General features: G+C 41.7%; 2 protein-coding genes across 13 annotated transcripts in view; one reads left to right on the top strand and one right to left on the bottom strand.

The window, feature by feature from the left end:
* Positions 1–13,418, bottom strand: part of RABGAP1L (RAB GTPase activating protein 1 like) — a 252,449-nt gene extending 239,031 nt beyond the window's left edge. For 2 of the 3 annotated variants that reach the window (XM_030493474.1, XM_030493476.1), the window contains exon 1: positions 2,163–2,342. The gene's annotated coding sequence lies outside the window, so the exon portion shown is untranslated. Of the gene's footprint in view, positions 1–2,162; positions 2,343–12,776; positions 12,918–13,345 lie in introns of those variants that run through there. The other variant, XM_030493475.1, reaches the window with a different exon arrangement.
* Positions 13,419–13,483: 65 nt separating this feature from the next.
* RC3H1 (ring finger and CCCH-type domains 1) overlaps positions 13,484–16,404 on the top strand; it is a 66,489-nt gene continuing 63,568 nt past the window's right edge. For 4 of the 10 annotated variants that reach the window (XM_030493461.1, XM_030493467.1, XM_030493459.1 and 1 more), the window contains exon 1: positions 13,484–13,666. The gene's annotated coding sequence lies outside the window, so the exon portion shown is untranslated. The remainder of the gene's footprint in view (positions 13,667–16,404) is intronic. The other 6 variants (XM_030493462.1, XM_030493464.1, XM_030493460.1 and 3 more) reach the window with 3 other exon arrangements.

Raw genomic sequence — 16,404 nt, 5'->3', positions numbered from 1 at the left:
GAAAAAGAAGAGTTCCTCCCACTGTTACTATGATTTGCTACCTTCACAAGTGGAGTAAGACAGTGAAGAACACAGGGTAGCTTCTTTTAGCAGCAGTGCCTTCTTGTACTAACTTAGTTACTATAAAACCATGACCCAGATAAATGCATCACCCACCACAACATATGTGACTGTACCAGAACTGCTGTTAGCCTTCCTCCCTACCCTCCTCCCACACTTCTTCCTCCTCTGGATTAAGACAATGTCCATATGGCCAGGTAAGTGAGCTGGTTCGGGAAGCTGTTCTAAAAAGTAACTGGGGGGGGGGGGGGGGGGGGGGGGGAGAGGGGAAAAAAAGAAAAAAGAAACAACAGGGAAAAAAAAGTACTACTTTTTGACCAGATAAGTTCTTTACTTAGTTCCTGGCTGTGGAAGTCCCATTGACAACAGAAGGGAAGGAGCAGCCACAACTCAGATTGTCTTCAAACGTTAGGGAGTATGCACCAGGAACCTGGTTTCCACAGAAAACCACATTATGCCCTCAATCTTTTTGCAATCCCCTTATTGATATTACCAAATCTTAATCTGTGAAACAATTCTTAAAGGACTGAATGCTATTTTTAACCAAGCAATACATTTCACTGTAACCATCTTAAAGAAAACACTACAGAGTACTTCCAATAATGGAAGTACTCCAATTCAGCTTCCACTCTTTCAACTCTGGAGACAATTTGTGCTTGCTGTATGTAACTATATTTGTAGTCTCTTCAAGTTTAAACTGCAAACTAACCTCTTAATTATGGTATTAATTAATTACAGTATTAATTAATAATGGTATCATTAATACCATCTAACCCACATAAATGCTACTGGCTATTATCCTACCTAAAACCTAGACACAAGCATAACTTGCAGGACTAATCTTATGCCCCCAGTAACCTTCACAAGATCTGGAGCTTGAGCCAGTTTGACAGGCACTCAGGATTTTGGCCTGTATCAGAGATTTGATCAAATAAAGTCAGAGTACCTTTCTTGAATTTAAAGGGATATGAAGCTATTGCCTGTAAAATCACCAAAATCTCTTTGCAAACAGAAAGGACAGTTCCCTTTCTGCAAAGTTGAAAAGTCACCAACATGGTTGTGCGGCTACAGCTTAACAATAAAAGGGAAAAGCAACACTTAGCTAAGCAAACTACTTCTTACTTGTTGCTAGATTTGTTTATGTTTTAAAGAAAAACTGACACGTTAAATCTTTTTTCTTTCCTCTCAAATAAGAACAGATAAATACAGCTATGAAATGTGTTCAGCTAATTTACAATACTATGAAAAACTATTTTAATAACACAGCTTTGAAAGTGTCAGCAAGAGCAAAGTACATGCCACACTTCAGAAACTTAAAATGAGCAGAGCTGCCAGGTCCATTTTATTCAGAGTGCCATACCCACTTCAGATAGTTTCAGCAGATTTTGAAGTACTCTATCTAAAGACAAGGATTTTTGTATCAGGTCAAGGTTAGGAAGGGCCTAACTGTGAAAGTGGGTTTAAAGAAAAAAAAAAAAAGAAAGAAATGACACAACAACAAGATGTAGATGCATTTGAGCCGTGCAGATGAAACAGACTTAGGAGAGTAGTTTGCTAGTTTTGGCTCCTGGGAAGTGACTTCACTTTTCCTAAGGAGGAGGAGGAAGGTAGACACTTCCACAACGCTCTCCCTTCCCTCGCCGCGAAAACAACTTTATTTTTTAAATCCTCCACTTTCCTCCAGCTCCCCTCCTCCCGAACGGCACTACTCCAGCGCCCAGCCGCGCACAGGGAACATCAGCCCCCCAATACAAACCCAAGAAAACACGAAGAAGCGGCACCATCCCCCGAACAGCCACGCACCTCGTGCCTCCTCCTTCCTCCGCCGCCGTGAGCGGGGCCGGGGCCGGCAGCCGGCGGCTCCCGGCTCCGCGCAGCCGGCCCGGAGGCGGCGGCCGTGCCATCAGGGCCCGCTGAAGGAGGAAGCCACCTCAGGTCACTGGGCACTGTCACCCCGTGACGCGGGGCGGGCAGGCGCCCTCCTCCCCCCGCCGGTTCTCCTGAGGGACCGACGACGCTTCCCGCCACCACCCCTCACGAGACCCCCACCCCCTCGCCTCGCCCTAGCGAAGGAGGCCCGAGGCAGCGTCCCCCCCGCTCACCGGTGGCAGCCGAGCCTTCCTCCCGCTCTGCCGCCGCCTCTAGCCCGGCCGCCGCCTGGCTCGACTGCCAGTTCTCTGCGCAGGGGAGGTGGAAGCCGGGCGAGAACGGCTCGGCGGGCCGCGCAGCCGCCTCACGGCCGGGCCAGCGCCGTCCACATTCCGGCAGCGGGTGGATGGCGGAGCGGGCGGGGGCGCGTGCGCGCACCTCTCCCCTCCCACCACTGACACGGCGCGAGCGCCGGCACCAAGGGCGGCCGGGTGGAGCGCGGGGCGCGACCGGCCGTTACCCGCCCCCGCCGCCCCCCTCGGGTCCGCTGTGGGGCGGGCTCGGCTGTGCGGGATGGCGGGTTCTGGGGGCCGAGAAGAACGCGCTGTGCGAGCCGCCCCGCGCTGGGCTGCCCCGGCGGCCGGCCTGCGCCGGGACCGCGGGCGTTCTGAGGGAGCTCGGCTTTACCGACGAGGCTCGAAGTCGGTCCTAATTTCAGCGTGGCCCCGTGCGAGTGCCGTCTTCGGGAAATTCTGCCCTGTACGGGCGATCGGGCTCGCAGAAAGGCTGGCGCCTAAACGCGTCAAACTTCTTGACCGCACTAAAGAACAATGGAAGTGACCTACAAATCATGGCACTCTTAAAAAACGTTTTGCCTTTTCTTCTCGTAACCCAGCCTCACTAAGCAGTAGCTTCTGTTGGGTTATCAACAGTGTTTTGGTACAGTTAAACAAATATTTAATATTTAAATAGTAAATATATGTGTATGTTTAAATACTTATCAACATTGTTTATGTTTAAAAAGTGTTTAAATAATTAAAGGTTGTCCTGTTGGTCTTTCTTTTTTTGTCTTGTGTGTAAAACAAATTACATTTAAATTAACCACAAAATTTATATGGCTTGTCTCTGTTCATTTCAGATGTGGATCAGCAAAACCTTAAGGAATGTCAGACCACAGCCTTAAACAAAATAACTTTGTTGTGTGAAAGGCTGTGTCCGGTCTCCCTGGGATAGCTGGATTCCCCGTGTGGGCGCTGTTTCTACGTTCTTGTTCTGTCAGTGGGGTCGAGAGCTGGGAATGCCGTGCTCCTCACGGCAACAGCAGGATAGCGGGTCTGCTCCCACAGCCCTTGCCTGCATGACGCAGGTGTGGAAAGGCAAGGCGCTGGCCGCAGTGCTTCTAGCCTCCCTCTCCCGTCATCGCTGCCTGCTGCAGAAGGCACGCTGCTCGGAAACCTCGGGGTAAGGTTGAAGCACAATTACTGGTAGCAGCAATAACACGGAAGTCTCATTTTGGAGATCTTTCCAATGCACTGTAAAAGCACAGCCACTGAAGGTTGATGCGTCCAAGTCTTTAATTCTCCTTAATGCTCGTTTGTATGCTGTTACGAAAAGCAAATTCTGAATACACAGAGAGAGAGATGGTTTATTTCTTACGTGGTCTTTTTGCATTGTAATGCTGTAACAAACCAGTCTCAAGGCTGGCAAGGCGAGCAGACAAAGGAGAGCATTTCCCAGAGAAAAGAAAAGCATGACTGTTTGCCCAGTTGTATGCTACACCAGTCGTGTCCCCTCCCCCCTTGCTTTGCTGGTGTTACTTTTACGTATCTTCCCTAGTTATCTGTGGCTGGTGTAAACCAAATTATCTTCAGATTATTCTTATCACACCACAGGGTTCACATAAACCACAAAAACGTGGGGAAAGAAATAAAATTCAATGGGAGGAGGGGAATGATTTTACTGAACATTACAATAGAGGAATAATAAGAAAAAAGTTTCCCTGGCATTGCACTCAGATGCTGCAAGCTTATGTAAGAATATGGGTAATAAACAGGAGGAACTGAAAGTCATTGTATTGATAACCAAAATTATGAATAAATTGTCATAACTGGTTATTGTTATGGAAATGTAGAGTTTGTTCAGGAAGCCTAGGTAGGAACATAAGGTACAGATAATATGTGGATAATGGCAAATATGAACAGCAAAGGCCCATTCACAACCCACGAGTGAAAAAGATCAAGTGCGTGGTACTTTAGTTTGAATTAAATCATCCAAAGCACAGGAACTGGTGATAATGAGACTTGAAAGAGCAGTAATTTTGCTCCAAAAAGAATTTGGGAGACAGTATGGGTGACAGTGGTCATTAAGTAACTTAATGACTCTTCAAGCGGGAAGGAAGGAAAATCAAGCCAACAGACTTGAAGAAAATAAGTTTCAGTAAACTCAGTCGGAATGCCAAATCCCACTGCAGCAAATCCAAGGAAAAGTACACTCTGGAAAGTTTGCCATTTCCTATAACATCAACACAAAGGCCTCGAACAGACAGTGCAATGAGAAAGAAAGAAGGGAGTCTGCTAAACCAGTTCAATGGCTTGCACCTTCTGGAAAAAGCAGAATCTAGGTTAAATTACTAAAACTGACAACAAAGTGATTGTTGTAATATGTAGGGGAAAGCCAGAAAGGTTAATGTACAAAATGAGCTAAAATTATCAGAGAGTCATAGAGCATAACAACAAAAAGCTTATGTGAAAGATTACCAGGGAAGAACTGACTTGCTCTCAGGTGGGTGAGGGAACTATTATCAAATCATATAAGGAAGACCAAAACTCTTGGCTGGTTCGTGTTTTGGTTTTTCTTTCCGTTTGTTCCTCTCCAAAATGTCAGCTGTAATCAGACACACATAAACCAAGTGATTTAAGGAAAGAATCTATTCAAGTATGATCGTTACAGAAGTCACATGCCAAGTAAGTTTCAGCCAACATATTTAGTGAAATGGCTAAGCAATCTCAAAACTATTAGCAATTACCATCAAGAACTCAGAAAAGATAGCTGAGGTTCCATGACATCAGGAAAGAGGAAACGGTGCCTACCTTGATGAAGAAAGAAAAGGATGGTAATCAGAGGCCAGTCAGCTTTACTGGCAGAATACTGGAACAAATTATTAAGCAAATTAAACCCTTGGATGATAAGATTAATAATAACCAACATCTCAAAAACAAATAATTGAATCTTGACTTAAGCAAGGCTTCTGATGATGTCTCATCTCTCATAAGGCAGCTAGAAGAGCACTGGCTACACGAAACTTAAGTGAACTGATTAGAGAATGGCTCTCAGAAGCGATGTCTAGTGATTCACAACAAAAGAAGTCCGTAGCAAGCGAGATCTCCAGATGCTTACACATTCCAAGTCCTGAACTACTTCTATGATGCAATAGGATAGAGAATATTTGTATCATATTTGTGGAGGTTATCTTGTTCAGATTAGAGCTGCAAGCATTTTGGAAGATGTAATTAGAACAGACAGAACAAATCATGAGGACTCGGAACAAAGATCTTAAGTAAATAGGATGTATGTCAGCAAGGCAAATATGTATGTATAGCTGGGAATGACTGCAAAAATGTAAGCTGGAGACAAACTGGCAGTTACTTTACAGAAGTCTTGGTTCATAGCAGTTCACAAATAGAAAATGAGTCAACAGTGATTTGGCATTGCAAAAAAATGTGGCTGCTTCACTGAAACATAGAAGATGACTGTCAAACACAAGAGCAGCAAAGTAATTCTTCCGCTCCACTGAGCTCAAAAAAGCTTTCGGTGAAGAAGAGCTCTCAGTTTTGGGCACCTCCTCTCAATTAGAGAGATCTTTGTGGAGAACGTAAAGAACTGGGCAATTTGACCTGGAGTCATACTCAATGACTGAAAGAAGTTCAGTTGGACATCTCAAAAGTCAAAGACATATGAATGTACAGCCTAGAAAAATACTCTAAGAAAGCAGTCTGTATGTGTACAAGAAAAGTGAATATACCTACCAGCCCATATGTTTGATAATGGAAATACGTTTTTGCTGCTCAAATTAACTCTCATGTTAAAACACTTAATGAGACTTTCTTTTTCTAGTATACTTAAATCCTCATATCCTTAATATCCTGAGGTGTGATAAAAATCCTATCCTTAATATCCTGAGGTGTGATAAAAATCCTGAAGATGTAGAGCATCCATACACTGGGGAAAAAAAATAGTTCTTTTAAAATCCACCAAGGAAAAAATAAAAATCAATGCCAAGCCTCTTCTGCATTATCCACTGCAGGGAGCTGAAGCATAATATTGCTGGACAGATGGTGATAAAGGAACCCAGTTGCACACTTAATTGGAGCAATAAGCCCATGTGCATTAATTTCCACGACCTGACCTCTACAGAGCTCACACATAAATATTTGTCTTGACAGAGGGAATTCCATTTAATCTTCTCTGAAGGACAATGGAAAGCCAAGGTCATCCAGCTTGTTCTCTGAACAGGCATCTCCCACAACCCATCCTTCTGCCACTACCAGAGACCCATCTTTATCAGAAACCATGGAACTATTGGGTTTATCTGGGGAGGCCTGAAAACAGGCTTGAAGTAGAATTCCTTTTTAGGTGGTAATTAAGCCTATCCCCATAAATAATAGGAGGAAAGTATATAACTGAGAACAGCTTAGGCACTAAGGTGGGGGGAGGACCTTGCCTCACGTCTTTGCAGTATGTTTGAGCACACTAGCCTAATATATTGATCTTGCTGCTGGAGTAAGCTTTAAAACCCAGAAAAGTGAGTGACTTCTTACAGCTTTAGAACTAATAGCATTGGAAGGAAATACTTAAGAATCATGCAGTGAGTTTTCCCTAGCTCATGCACTGACTTTTCCCTAGGGAGGATTGGTACTCTTAAAATCATAGGGCTGGTGCCAAACATTGTATGCTAGAGGTAAAATGGAGTCAAATGCCCTTCAACTGCTAACTAATCAATACTTGAACTTCATGGGAAGCATTTCACTTTTTGAATACTTACTGAGACCTTCTAGATACAAACTGTGGAGAAGTCAAGTCTGATGTATTAAAAATGTTCAGCACATTTCAAATATTCTAATTAACAGTGACACAGCCTTAAATAAACACACTGTTCACAATCAAGAACAAAATATAGATAATCTATTTTATAATCTGGTTGTCAGTTTCCCGTATTTGGTGGTTCAATAGTACAGAAATGAGTTTTTTCTGTACAGAGCAAATGCACAAAAATCTGATGATGGTTGCAACTGAAGCAATAGCTTAGTGTCAGCAGTATTAAGTGGGAGAAAACACAGAAAATGTTGTTTCTAGAGTTTTTAATGTGAAAATGTGGCCTTTGTGTGAAGTTACAGCTACAGACTGAATTTCCAAATTCTTTCACCTTTAGCTGCCTCAAAACCCAGTATTATTCTATTTCAGAGAGAATAATTTGAGATATACACTACCCACAGTCACATAACTGAGACGGAATGGAATTTAGTCCTGGGTTCCTAATGAACAACTATAAAGTATTTTGATATTTTAATGCGATAGTGTATAACCATACAAATAAATATTAATTAAAAGTGAGATTCTGTCTACTGAGATTTAAAAAAATTACCAACATTCTTCTCGTACAAATCAAACTATTATTGGTTACTCTTACATACTAGTGCTATACTTTAATGAGATTTGGTATGATCCTTTTATGTGTTGCAGATTTACAAATTCAGGGCTTAATTTCCTTGTTACTTTTGCATGATTCATTTTGCAATGCAGCTACTCTTTAGAACATTAATAACTCATACCCTTGAGATATCGTAATAACAGAAATATAAATACCTATGAGGAATTACTAATAAAAGAGGATTTACGTTAATTTTACTAAAATATTCATCCAGAGAAGCAATAGAAGGGAATAAGATAGCTTGAATGATAAAAAGCATTATAACAATTTTGTGAATTAAGACACAATTCAGCAGTTGAGAACCATTTGGAAACTTCATTCAGAAGGACTCCTGTGGTCTATAAATGTGTAACTATAATTTTAATTACAAGTGCAAGATCCAGGTGTTCTCAAACCAAAACAGTACAAAACTTTGAGTCTTTATGTGTGATGCCAAGCAAGGATAACTCTAGGAAATCATCAGCATGTTTTCATTTACGTCAGAAATGTGATGCCGACTACAGAGAGGTAAGACAGTCCCACCCTTCACTTAGAGTAAGAGTGTTCTACCTGGGAAATTTGATTAGAGAAATCACTCAGCTAGAAGTTTAGTCATAATGTAATTACTGTAACTTGCACAAGTGTGGAGGGTGCATAAGGTCTAATGGTTGGAAAGAGAGACCAGACCCTGGGGTTTATTCCTCATCTTGCCACTGCTTGCTATGTGAACCTGAAAAGTTACTTAACCTCCACAATTTAGCTTCCTCTGCAAAGTGAAAGTAAGGCTGTGGTTTACATGCAGCTAAACAAAGGTACTGACTTGCAGTAGAAAACCCGTGCTGACTGTATCACCCTACATGTCTTTTACTTTCTCCTAGTTTTACAGTACATGAGAAAATCTGCCAGAAAGGAACAAAAATTACATTGCTAATTTAGGTGATGCTTGGTTTTATATTTACACACAGAAGTCCCGTGTGTATACACATTCTTATGTATTTTTCTTGATTCTTTATCAACTCAACTCATATGTTACTTTTCTAAGCTCAATAAATGGTTGTTGTAAAATGTGATACAACAATGTTATGGAGGAAAATAAAAGAACAGATTTCAACATAAGTAGGACTGGAAGAAGGGAAGCAAACAAAGGGTCATACTTCTGCTTTTTGTTGAGATAGACTAGAAAAGGAAATAAATCAAGGAATTAAAGTGTAAGATAAAGAGGTGACAGCCTACGGCACTTCGCAGAGGCCCTCTCAACGCTCTCCCGTGGGGGGCGGGATTCAGAAGCCAAATCAACGGTTATTTCAGCAGAGGGCACCAGAACAACGAGTATATGGTAGAGACTTTGATTTGGTCTGCACAGTGGTCTACATACTTGTTATGCTGTGAATTCTTGTACTTTATAATGCTACAGAATTTTTGTCACGCTTAGAGATGTTGCTGAATGACACTGGAAGCTCTGGGATTAAAGAAAACCAGGCAATGACATGTAAGCAAAAAAGCAGAAAAAGAGTACCATGAGAATCTGTGGAACATACTACTAAGTCAGCATATTGCATCCTTAAGTGCTAGTGGAACAAAGAGGATAATGAGATGGGAGAATTATGTGAAACATTTAATGAGAAATCATCAGAGGGAAGTTTCTTACCTTCCTTATGATTTCTTCTTTTTTCACAGCAACTGCAGCCACAGGGTATATTTACATAGATATTTTGCATTCCAAGTAGCCTGAAAACCCATATGTTAATAACTGCACTGATATTCTGCTGATCTATTATGTATAGCTTCAAAGAAGTGCAAAAAGTTTTTAAACAAATCTGATAATGTTTGGTGGTTATATAGTATTATTTGCTTGTGCAAATTGAACGGTTGAGAGAGAAGCATTCATGGAGGAATACTAATTTTACACTTATGCATCTCACATTCCTTTAAATCATTCAGGCTTCTCTTCTATAAAGGAAATCTAAACCTCATGTTATCCTTGAGATACCAACCATGTCCTTCCACAGTAGGCGGCTTTATTTTGCTATGATCCTCTTATTATTTTAAAATAAGCATGTGTAACTAGCTCTAAAAGTTGCATCTGAATTACATGGCCTTGGATGATATTCAGCATACTCTAATCTGTATTGGGGTTTTTTTACAATTATTATGTTGGGTGGATATGCTTCAGACTTCTGGTTTTGTGAGTAGAATTTTATAGAAGTGCAGGAATTTAAGGTTTTGTTAATGTTATGGTCAAGCATACAACAGTGCTAAATATTTTCTTTTTTGTTATCTTTCGGTTTATAGCATATATGTAAGAATCTTGGCTTTGTGAAAAAAAACAAGGACTTTTTTTACATGCTTGCAGCCAGCTGGAAAAATATTTCATTCTTGCCTCTCATTCTGATCTCACAGGTTTCAAAATGAGAAATTTTCCATTATTATCAGCTTTACATGTCACATAGATAATTAAAATAGCAAACTGAAACATTGCCAATGCTTTTAAAAAAAACCCAAACAAACCAAACTCTATGAAGACAGCTATTCTGCTACCACAGTTTTATATGGAAAGAGTTATATAGAAATTGAATCATGTGATGACAGCATTTGACAGTTACACTGGTACTTTACCTGTTTCTATAATAAGTAATATATAATCTGAAGAACATTACTACGGTGGCCACAGATGTAAAATGCTAGAACCACGCATACATATTATCCCCTTTGGGGAGGAAATAAAAAAGAACGGAAAATTGAGATGATATGTTGTAGACTCAAAGCTCATTCCTGTGGGGTTTTAAGGACATAAAAGAACGAACAGTGTGAACAAGTGGAGCTAAATTACAGCAGATTCAGTAAGATGAAATGAGATATGAAAACAGTAATCCTAAAAACAAGTACTGTTTCGAGTTTCATATGCTAATGCAGGTGTCATGCAGGAAAAAATGCTGCATGACTTGAGAAAGTATACATTAAAAATAATGTAGGTATCCAGTGAGATCAGTTCCCAAAGAAAAAACAAGCTCATCTACAAATTTCTAAAATGGGTTTTGAGATTTAGAGTATTCATCTTTGCAATACTACTTAACATGAACCATAGGTCATTTCAGATCCCATTTCTTTAAACAATGCAATTGTGGTAAACTATGTTGTAATACTGTGGTAAACTATGTGCATAGAATCATAGAATAGTAACGGTTGGAAAGGACCTTAAGATCATCTAGTTCCAACCCCCCTGCCATGGGCAGGGACACTCGCACTAAAGCAAATGTTGTTAGCAAGTAAATACTGGTGGCAGAATTAAATACTGAGGAAAAACATAACCTCCTGAAAATTAAAGCCTTTCTGCAATATAGGAACTGTATACAGGAACCAAGTATAAGAAGTGGTAGAAGTCTCCAAAGTGGAGCATTAAAAACCTGACTGAATAAACCACCAGACTGGTGTACTGTATACAGTCACCTGCCATAAACTAGGAAGTAATACAATGTGCTCAGGCCTTGACCATTTCTAATTTCTGTGACTTTAAACAAAGGTTGCAAAGAACACCTACTGTTTTAGCTCCTAGTGCTGTCTTCTGCATCCAAACAGGATACCAATAACTTCAGTAAGGTTTACATTTCTAGCGTTTAAGAGAGGAGTCTGCAAAATGCTCAATGAAACTTTTCTGTGGCATGTACAATTTTGAAATTAGAGTAATAGGATGAACACAATGTTTAAATTGATCTAGAATAATGTGCAAAGATACTGCTTAGTAGTTCATTTCCGAGAGAGGACTAATTATGTAGGAGGAGTATAATGATTCAGATTTTTTTTTAACGAATTATGTTGCAATTTGCCAATTGGTTCTATGAAAGATTGTGCTTCAGGACAAAAACTATTACATAATTTATAGTGTCATTAAGAACAAATGGGATTCATGTTTCATTGGGGCATTATAGGAAGTATTACAATGCCAATATAATGGATAAAAATAATGTACTAATCTGTGATCATCCCTGACTTCCAAATCTGGCTATTACAGTCTTGATTAAATCATTCATTCGGATATTTAATTGTGTAATGACAGCACTAAGGATCCTGATGCTTACAAATATTGATTTCTGTTGGTAAACTTTTAAATCTTTCGTGTTAATTTCTTTGAAACAGTAAAGAGATTAAGATTCACACTTCCACGTTAATCTTCCCAATTTACACTTCTTTCATAACTCATAGTAAGGCTCTGACTAAGTTAAAGATGATCTTTGTAAGTATCTTAGTCTTCTGTTTTCATAAAATCCCAAAGGCCTATGAATATAGCAAGAAAACCCTGTTTTCAGAAATTAATTTATTCAAGCACTGATCCTTGATAAGCATTAACTGTTTTTGGGGAAAAAACTAAATAATAGAGATGATTTCTTTAGTAAAATGGACAGAAATAACACATTTAGTTATTATCACCACATTTCTTGTAAAGTGAACATGAAAATCTGACTGCAACTAATACAAGAGTCAGAAATGGGAGTGGAAGGTTAACCTCACCCTATGTAGCTTTTCCCTTGTGTCTAGGCATCTAGCTCTGCAATTTGTATCTGTGTTTCTGTCTGCATGACACAACCCAGCTTCCTTTTACGGGTTGCTGTCTCAAGTCCCTGGCTCTGGGCGTGGTTACTTCTGACCTGATATTGCACTGTTTTAATTGTATCTCAAGGTCACATAGTCCTCTGCAGTTTGGATGTTGAACTGATAATACAGTGCATGCTCTTTACAGTGATATAGTGTTTAGAAATGCAGTGATTCCAAGTGCAGCATCCTACACAATGACTTCACACCAGCACTAATCCCATAGAGCCTCCAGCTGGGCATAAAGATGATAAAATATCTGGGGAATAGGACAGGACCACCGAGCACCATTTTTGTTCTTAAATTTGGAAATACATTCAGATAAATTCCTTAGTATTTTACACCACAGTTCATGTTCTCATAAAATGGAAATAAATTTGATGCTACCTTGAAACACCAGACATTAAATAATTAGCTCTCATAACAATTTGAGTCAGTAAGTCAGTACATGCTAATGCTACAAATCATTATCAATACTTGCTATAACTTAATTTTAAAATTTCTTCAGCAGCCCAACTGTAGCTCAGATGCTGTGTGATACAGGAAGGCTTGGTGGGGCCCCAACACATCTTACCTGTGGTGCTGGTTGAGGCTAAGGATTGTGTTCTGCAGCCAAGAAAACTACAGGAGACCTTCTCCAGCAACAAGCATGAGCTCTGTGCCTTCCTGGGGGCCTCATGGGTAAAGCAACACAGTCTTTGTCCTGCACAGCCACCTAAGTGGGAACAGCAATGATTTGTCTTTCTTTCCCCTATAACAAACAAAATAAACCAACCCCCAATCCCTAAGGTTTGCTGACATGAGTAAGCTGCAATAGTAAGAAGACAGGAACCGCACTCTACGCAGAATAGAGAAAGCTCCCTCCCTGTCGTGGACACTGAGGGAGAGAAAATGGCGGGCTGGGGACTTCGGCAGGCTCTAAACACACAGAGAGCTCCTCAGGCTACTTAGCCTATGAAAAGCCACAACCCCAATCCCATAGCCTGGCTAAGCCCGCCACGACCATAACGACGAGAAGATGTGGTGAAAGAGAGAAAAACTGGCTCAAAAGGCGAGGGAGAGTAGCAAGTAGTATACACCATAGCTGACAGATCTCACGACAACCTGCTGCAGCTAAACCACACCGAATAAAAGTTACCCTACCTAACTCTCCCGACACTCCAGGCCGTGACTCGGCTTTTTCCCCCAGTCCTGCCCCGCCCGCCAGGGGAGGCGGGCGCAGGAAGGGGCGGGCAGCAGCGGCGACGAGGCGGTGCGGAGAGGGAAGCTAGGCGGTGAGAGGCGGTAGCCGACGCACAAGATGGCCGCTGCTGTAGCAGCGGTGGCGGCGAAGGAGGGGTGGCGGGTGATGGCGGTGGGGGAGCCCCGGGGCCTGCGGGTGCTGGAGAAACAGGGCGCTGCGGCCGCCGCTGTGTGTCGTAGCTGAGGGGGTCGGTGGCCGCTGCCGGGAGCCCGGCCCGTGTGGTAAGTACGCTGTCTCCTCTATCTTTCGCTGCAGCGCTCCGCTGCGGGGAGCAGAGAGCCTGAGGTGCGGGGAACAATGGGGTTGGTTTTCAGGAGTGGTGGTGGGAGTGTGAGGGCTCCGCTCTCCTTACCGGGGAAGAGAGATGGAAGGATGGGTGCTGTATTGCCTGTGGGGTCTGTGCCGCTGACTGTCTCGCTAGGCCTCAGGCTCCTGCCGGGCTCGATTTCTGAGTGCTCCGGGCAGGCAGGCGGGGAGAGAGGGAGCTGCGGAGGCCGCCGTCCTTGGTGCGGGGGACGGGGAGCGCCCAGCGCTTGGGCCCGGCCTGGGGGGTGGGGAGGGGCTGCATCGCCCCGGGCTATGGCGAGAAGGGACAGGCGCTTTTGTGTGGGGCCTGTGTCTGCTGTTGTTTTTCCGGGGGCTCTGTGTGCCTGGAGAGAAGAGAAAGATCATCCCTGTGTCGCACTCGGCACAGTTAAACGAACAACAGTGGGAGTGGGGAAATAAGGCCGGAGTCTCCCCCTCCCCTTCCCGCGGTCGGTGTGGGGGGACACTTTCCCCCCCCCTCCCCGCGTTGTCGCTCTTTTGTCTGTGGCGCCTGAGGGAAGAGCGGGGTGGCCCCCGGCCTCCCTCTGCGTGGGGAGAAACCGTGATAAAAACGAACAGAAACTCCGCTTACTTTCACTAGTTTTCTTACCGTGGAGTTGTTTTGGTTGTTGGATTAACAGGGTGAGGATGGGTGAGGTTTCTTGCCGGGAGTGCGGTGTTGGTATAGCTGCATTTTAATGTGCTTTGGTGGTTAGAATGTCCTGGTGTCAGTTTTTGTCCTCAGAAGCCATTGTGAGGCCTGTGCCGTTTTGAAACAGGGAACTGTTTGTTGGGTTTTGGTTGGTTGTTTTTTTTGTTGGGGTTCGGGGTTTTTTTTGTTTTTTTCCCTAGGGACGTTTAATTTTCTCCACATGCATGTCTGTCTTTTTCTTTAGAGCAGCTCGTTTTGTTTTTATTTTAGTGAACTATGAATGAATCTTCTGTCCATCCAGTGGTAGCTACTGTTTTCTGTATGCTTTTGCTATACTGAAAATGGCCGAAGTGTGGGGGGAAATGCAAAAATTGTTAGAAGGTTCAAAGTAACCTCGACTGTTCTGGAGGTGTTTTAATCGTTGTAACTAGTTTAGCAATGCTATCTTCTAATGACTCTGCTTGGAAAAGAAATGCAGTTAAACTCGGTATTTGTACTCTATTTGCATCATATAGCTATAGAGTTGTTAGATAACAGAGAAATATTACGAAGCAGAAATGAATGTGTTCCTAAAGTTACCTTTTTTTACCTCCTTCAGGTTTATAAGGATGTGGAGTACATTAATTTTATCAACTATAAATGCCTGTATTTCTTCTGCATTTGAAGTCAATGAAGCTAATAAGAGGCTTTGTAGTTGTATAAATAACCCAGTGTTCCTTGGAGGATTGTATACCTTATTGATGGTTTCTAAGCTTCATCAGTAGCACTGTGGTTTTCTTCAGTCCATTAATACACAACGTTGATATGGAATTATGGTTTCCACTAACATAAATAGCAGATGTTATTAGTTAGGCACCTTTTCTTTTCCCTGCAATAGCTTATCGCTTTATCTTCCTGTCCTAGAAAAGGTTCTGTCAAAACAGACAGCTTGACAGGCTTCTTTGAGGGAAATTTAGAAGTGCAGGTACCATCAGTGCAGTCTGTTTTGACAACCAGAGACTTGAGTGGTGTGCTTGTCAATCACTTTTGAGCTTGTCAATCACTTTGGAGCAGCAGTAACCTTAATGGAGATAAGTGGGAAGTTACTTGCATGTCTTCTGATGTTTGTGGGTTGTTTTTTCTTTTGTCAACTTTGTTTCCAAACTGTGTTAGTTTAAAGCAAAATATTTTAGAAATTTATGATGGGATTATTGTATTCTGATAATGAGTTTGAAAACTAATGTTCCCATGAACAGATGAATGTATGAATCCAGAAATTACATACATTAATATGTGAGGGTTTAATTTATGGACATCTTAGGACATGTACATTATTATATGAAAGTGGTCATGTTACAGATGAACAGAAATTAACAGGATTGCTTTCGGAAACTTATGCTGTGTTGCTAGTGATTCACCAGTAATCTGGGTGGAAACTATTATCAATCTTGTTGAATTAAGCATTGCAGAAGCTGAGAATCAGTGATTGTGTGTATTAAAATACTGACTTAATTTCTTTATATGTGATTCAGAGGTCTTGGGTGATGCTGAGGCTGGTCATCTTTGATAACGATGGCAAAGACTGACATCCCATTTTATTTAGGGTCTGTATCTCACAACTAACTAGTGCTGTAGAAGAGTGTTTCATGATACATGGTGAATTGACCTTTCCCATTCTGTAATATAGAATAATATGAAGGGTAATTTTTTTTCCTTTTTTAATTTCACGCAAGAAATCGTATGATTTACATGCTGAATAGCTGGGAGAAAATGTTTCTTCCATTTGAAAGAACTTGTGGAATCCTAGCTTTAAACAGTATGAAGTGTAAAGCTGAACTAGAAAGAACGAACCCACCTGCGTTTATGCTCTCAAACATCCTGAGCATCTTAAAATAGCTGTGCAGCAGGCACTATAAGGTACCTTTTAAGCACACGACCGTTTATAAAGCTTTTTTTTTTTTTTTTTTTTTTTTGCGAAGCCTGCTCATTGTTGAAAATTATTTTTCCCCTGTGGATTCAACA

The sequence above is a fragment of the Strigops habroptila genome, chromosome 8 (genome assembly GCF_004027225.2).
Source record: "Strigops habroptila isolate Jane chromosome 8, bStrHab1.2.pri, whole genome shotgun sequence".
In the NCBI taxonomy this organism is placed as follows: domain Eukaryota; kingdom Metazoa; phylum Chordata; class Aves; order Psittaciformes; family Psittacidae; genus Strigops; species Strigops habroptila.
Note: the sequence above shows the minus strand (reverse complement) of the source record. Positions and strands in the feature narration are given on the sequence as shown.